The sequence below is a fragment of the Rhyacophila brunnea genome, unplaced genomic scaffold (genome assembly GCF_057557595.1).
Source record: "Rhyacophila brunnea isolate RB1 unplaced genomic scaffold, BYU_Rbru_1.0 scaffold_24, whole genome shotgun sequence".
NCBI lineage: Eukaryota > Metazoa > Arthropoda > Insecta > Trichoptera > Rhyacophilidae > Rhyacophila > Rhyacophila brunnea.
Genome location: NW_028232904.1, coordinates 5873741 through 5880371, shown reverse-complemented (window position 1 = coordinate 5880371; position 6631 = coordinate 5873741). Strand labels below are relative to the sequence as shown.

General features: G+C 33.9%; 1 long non-coding RNA gene across 1 annotated transcript; it reads right to left on the bottom strand.

Moving 5' to 3' along the window:
• Positions 1-3706: 3706 nt before the first annotated feature.
• On the bottom strand, positions 3707-5359 carry LOC147068961 (uncharacterized). The gene is made up of 2 exons (XR_015071277.1): positions 4925-5359; positions 3707-4810 (listed from the first exon to the last, which is right to left on the bottom strand). It is a non-coding gene; the product is annotated as an uncharacterized LOC147068961 (long non-coding RNA).
• Between the last annotated feature and the right edge of the window lie 1272 nt (positions 5360-6631).

The window sequence follows — 6631 nt, the reverse complement described above, 5'->3', positions numbered from 1 at the left end:
TGCACCGGACAAATAAGAATACGACCTAATAAAAACGTTGTAAAACATTATGTTTATTTATTTATTTAAGAATACAAAACATTGTGGACATAACAAATCTAAAAATCAAGACGTACACAACATGAGCTTAACATTATAACAAATATTACAATATAGAATATAATAATAATAACAATAACAGAAAAACAAATTAAATCAAAACATACTTAAGTACAATTTAATACAGAAAAATAAAGTTTCAAAAACAAAATGCAAAGTACATCACTGAAAATGTCTATGTCTTTAGTGCCACTACGCACTTGCGGCAGGCCGCCTTGCGGCTAGCCGCCTATCGTTTTTTGTATGCCGGCTAACCGCAGCGGCCTGCCGCATATCGCACTTTGCATACAAAAAACGATAGGCGGCCTGCCGCAAGTGCGTATGGGCACTTAGGGAGCGCATGTTACTGCCTAACCAAACCATAATAGATAAAAAATATTCTTCTAATTATAAAATTATGTACAATTTCTTCTTCTTTTGACCATGTCCGATCCTAATAGGATCATATGGGCCTCCATAGAGTGATGGTTTTTATTAACAGATTTTTGTTTTTTACGACAAATGGATGTTAGCCATTTCCTCAACAAACACAAATTGAAAAACATTATGTGTATTTGCCAGACCCAGGATTCGAACTCGGGACATTATAAGCCAACACGTAAGCGAATATTTTTTAACTCTTATTTATTATGGCTTGGTTTACGCAGGGTTCAATTAAATTTTAAAAACTAACTAACACCATCTGCAAATTGTAATCTTAGTTCAATGAAAACAAATATGTTCGACTGACAAGGCTTAGTGTGCTCTATTTATCTTAACCCTTACCCCACAATGGCCACGTGTTTTAAGCGTCGGCCTATAGCGTCGTGGATCCCAGGTTCGAATCCTGGGTCTGGCAGATAAACATTGTTTTTCAATTTGTGGATGAGTCAGAGTATGGACCTAATAGATTGAGCAAATGGCTAACATCCATTTCTCTTAAAAAAAAAATCTGTACAAACCTCCACTCTGTGGAGGCCCATATGATCCTATCAAGATCAGACATGGTCGAAATTTATCTTAACAGCCTACCTCCATCCTTCACCACTGGTTTTTTCACAAACTTTTAAACTTCTCTGGGAACTATGATTCTGCTAAAGAGGTTTGAAATTTTGCCACGGCCGCTTAATGTGTTGTCCATGTGCGCATAAATGGTACAGAGCCGACTGTCAGTTTTGACTACTGTGAAGTTGGCTACACAATAATGATATAAAACCTCATCGACTGCATACTGTCCCATATCTTTGAACAGCCTCGATTGGCTTAGGTAATCGAAATGTCAAAATCTATGAACACCCTAAAATTGTCCCCCAATTTATCCGAAAGGTTTCCACTTGCCTGTACAACTATGATATGTAAGAAAGTACAGTATAACCCCTATTTTACGTTTTTTAAGGGACTGAAAAAAAAAATCCCAATTGGAGGGAAAATGTAAAAGGGGGGTATTGAAAAAAAGAACATTTAAATTTAATGTTTCTAAAAAAATAACGTTTTATTAAAAAACAACATTCAATTTAAATTTTATTTATTATTAAAAAAATCATGTATATTAGTTTGTTGCATTTTTGTTATGTAATTCTCATCTTACGCCGTTCGAATGTCACGACCCAATCATTGTCAAGCGCGCGTAACTCGCATATTTTGAATATTTCCGACGTAAATCGCGGGAGAGAAAAACGTAAATGCGGGTATTAAATGTACCGAAATACATCGGGACTGAAAAAATTAAACGCAATTGCCGGGAAAACGTGAATTCTGGGCACGTAAAAACGAGGTTATACTGTATATCGAGCAGCGCTCGAAATGGAAAAGTTTGCGAACTGGAGCGCTCGACAGTTTTCTGAAGATATTTATATAGTTATCAAACTTTATGTGTATTTCATAAAATTAAGTGTGTTAGTTTAACTAAGTCTTAACTTAGTCTAACTCAGATGGTCAAATTATTTTTTCACGAGACGGAGCGATAATTTTACCAATTTCACAAACAGGAACAGCACTCCAGTCCATTTCGAGCCCTGATAATAATTATGTGAAAACACTTATTTTTGTGCAATAGTTCAAGTAGATTATAGGACCAAGTACTTATGTATCTATATTATGTGATAATTTCTATACTATCAGACTAATAAATATTAAGGGATATATATGTATTGTTATATTTTAAACTAATTTTACACTAATAAATCTTTTAATTTAAATACGACTTTTATTTATTAATTATTATTATTATTTATTTACGGTGGCCGCGCGGCTTAAGCGTTGGCCTATCACGCCGTGGGTCTCAGGTTCGAATCCTGGGTCTGGCAAGTACACATATTGTTTTTTCAATTTGTGTGTGAGTCAGGGAATGGACCTAATAGGTTGAGCAAGTGGCCGACATCCAGTTCTCGTAAAAAATAAAATCTGTTAATACAAAACCTCTACTCTGTGGAGGCCCATATGATCCTATTAGGATTGGACATGGTCGGAAAATTGTCATATTGCATCCATTGCAATAATTTTATGAGGAGTATTTTTATGTATCATGCAATAATTATTTTCTCTACTGGTAACAGATGTTAGTGATTTTTTTTACCATCTCTAATCCTAAGAAGATCGTATGGGCCTCCGCTAAGTGTAGGTTGTATTAACAGATTTTTGTAGGAGAAATGGATGTTAGCCATTTGCTCAACCTATCGAGTCTAATACTCTAGGTCCAAACACACATTGAAAACTATGTGATTTTTGCCAAACCTGAGAACCATGAGATTATAAGGTGATGCCATCGCGGGGCGGGCATCAAATGATGCCAGGTATAACAGTGTAATATTTTCTACAAACAAATCTTCAATGCAAAATGAATCTTGCTTCACCGTTATTAGGCTTCATTTATAATAGAAGAATTTAACCTAACATGCGCAGATGTGATTTCTTCTAGTACGCACGAATTACATAGGGTGAATTTGATCATTGTTACAATTTTTATTCTGACTTCAGTTGCATCGCTTTCTTTCGCTCGGCGCCACTCCGACTGTGACTCATTTTCTATAATAATTTTTCACACCGATGTGGTATATTAGTAGTAGAAAAGGTTGATGACACCTTTGATAATGTTTGGGCCAATTATGGTCGTCCTCATCACACTATTTTCGTCTTACCTCTAATCCATATTATTGCCGCAAGTCCAGGCACAACTCAATTACAGAGTCATCATTCGACCGTGATTGATAAATATTTAGTTACCTCAAGACACCGAGCGCGTCAAGACTGTTAGTTTGACTGTCGTGAAACGTAATTCAATTCGCAAGTCTCATTTCAAACTCCATACAGGGCAGGGCGACTTAGAAGTAACGGTTATACCGTGTTATATAAAGACCGCCAAACGTCACCATAAATTCATTACCCACTAAGTGTCATCAACCATATAAAGAAAGTTTCGGTTGTTTGTGTGCATGCAGGAGTCAGACGAGCGCTCCAAGAGCCAGCAGTACGGACCAGCTTAACGTCGAAGGTGAGTGCCTGGACCCCTGCTTCTGCTGTCCCTCACCAACATCCAAATCCTCAACCCACCTTCATACAGTCCACAAAAGCGTAGCCAGGTAATAATACATATTTGTGTGCAAAGGTATTAAATAAAACTTCATTGAGAAATAAATTAACCATTCATTTATTAATCACATAATTTCGGTACATATGTATGTATGCACCTTACAATTTAATTTTTATTTCCATAATTCTATAAATCTAAAAAAAATGCAATCACCAAATTGTATAATAATATTTACATCAAATAAAGCAACATCAATTGCTTAAGATTACTCTAATAAATCTTTCACGACAGGTAAAACTCATTAAATTTAATAATTTATTGGTTATTAGGAGTCGAATGCATAGTCACTGATTTTACACTGACATAACAAGTGAATTCCCCAACATAGTGGAGGTATATATAAACACACAAGTAACAGCTGTCAAAATAAATAGAGTAATTATTGTATTGAAAGTCGTTTTACGACAATGCATGATAAGTTGTATTTAGTACCGATTATCTACACAGACGCGAAAGGCTAGGTATTAAAAATGTAACTTATTACATTATACATTATTATAAGTAATGAAAACGTTTAACATTTTTATTTTACATATACGTCGACTGTCGACTGTCGACGTGGTGTTGGAATACTTGCTATTTAAATAGTATGGTCCGAATGCTGGGTACACTATCTGTATTGTGCGCATTCATTCAAATAACCACTCATAAAAAAGCTAATATTAACTATTATATTGTGCAGTTTTCACACTTTTACCATTGTACATCAATTAACCAACGGAAAATTGGAATTTAAAAATGGCAAACACTTTCGATATAGCAAAATTCGACACAAGCTTTGTATGTATTATTTTACATATCAGTTAACTGTGCAATGGGCTCATAATTATAAGTTTAAAATAACGTTGATATCTTTGCATGTGGTACTAGGTATTTTAACAGAATCACCACTAACCTTTTAATTACCACATTTAAATAACACGTTAGTGACTCCAAACGCACCAATCGCGGTGTTAGCACTAAATGAGTTAAATGAAATACAGTGTCTTGATACAGGGATTGACAAAAAAGAAATGTAAATCGAAAATTATTGAAAGTTTAAAAAAAATTCTTTGGAGCATATTATGTCGATGCGTTCAGTTGTCTTTTCAAGAATTTCCATTTCTCTTGTCAAATTGGTGCTGAATGTCTTCAATGGATTAACTACCAAAGAATTTGCACTATAAATAGATGGAGCCTTACATCTTGTTTCTGTTATGACTTTTGAAATTATTTAGCAAACGCATGAAGCACGGTTAACTCATTTAATGCTAACACTGCGACTGGCGCGTTTGGAGTCGTTGGCCATTAGACATAATTAACGTGTTATTTAAATAAATGTGGTAATCAAAAAGTTAGCAGTAATTGTGTTAAGTTGACTCCACATATCTTAATATCGCTCAGGTTGCTGTTTCGATTTTATTACTCATGTATTGACTACCATTTTTGTGTATATTGTGATTACTTATTCAAATGAAATTATTATAAATGGATTTACACATACAGTCAAACTCGGTTATTACGGTCATGCAAATAGCAAGATCTCGGATGTAATGAGGAAACATTCGTTGACATTTTAGTTTATGATTTTCTCAATACATTTATTCACTTTTATAAGGAGCTACTTATCGGGTATACCGAGCAAAAATATCATCAAAAATTTTCTTAAAACTGTCAATGTGTCGATCTTTTAAAAATAACATTTTCGAGCCTAAGTAATAAAATACGTTTATGACACTAGTTAAGTGTCTAAGTACCAAATTGGTATTTTCGCCGACAACATTGAAAAAGTGTCCACGCATATGGTTGAAATTGCATGTAAAAAATCCAAGCTTTGTGAAGTCAGTAGGTAACTATCAGCGCCGGCGGCTTAGCACTTCATTACAATAAACAACTAGTATTAACTTAAGGCTGAGCTGAACAGGAACAAGGTCATTCATAGTTCATTCAGAGACTAATCTCAGCGTTGAAAGGACGTCATTTTAATTCAGTCTAACCTCAAAAACCTCTAACCATCGGGGATTTATTTTAAGGAACGCAATAATTATTATTTACAATTCTCGGTCGAATGAATATACATTATTACTTTTATTATTATTACCTCCAAACATAACATATGCGACGTAGCCTGGTGCCGGCCGACGGAATACAGGGCTGTCAAAAAATTTAAAGTTAAAAATAGCTTACTGTACAGATGGAATAATTACATACTTCCAAGCGTCAAACGGCATACAACATTCATCTAAAATAATTATGAAAAGACTAGCTGATTATGTTATGTTATTTTTGTATTGTTCTTATTTTTTTGCTTATCAAAATATTTCACATATTATCTGATGATGTGTATTTTGGATATATCGTAATATGTATCTGGTCTCATTAAAATTGCTATTAAGTTGATATAACATAGGAAAATCTGTAAATCATTAAAATGTTAATTTCGTTATAGTTTTTAATTAAACCGGTGCAATTACATATTAGATTTAAACACTGTTGTACTGTGTGACTTTTATAATATCAGATAAAACTGTAGGATGTCAGCAGAAGAGTAAACAAAACCCAGCTCATGGGATAACCGAATGGTAAGCAACTGTATATATTATATTATCCCGCCAAATTGCACACAATTAAAAACAATTTATCATAAAAACAAGTAAGACGTCTTCGACAGCCCTGGGTGATTGATTCGATAAAGTCGGCAGTTTTTTTTGTCTTGTTCTCTGCGATCGCTAGCTTTGAATAAAAAAAATCTATGGGTGACCACATTAATAATCATTTTTTATGAGTATAAATTATTTCTTGCATTGGCTTTTATTAATTAATAATTATTGTACCTACCAACTAAAAGTAAAGTTGCGTTACTTGTTTGTAAAAGTGTCAGACTAAATTAATTAAACTAATCGGGTAAGTAATAAAAAGTCATTAATTGAGTTAGCATTTACTTGGTAGAATTCCATTTTAAAAGAAATGAAAATATAATTAATT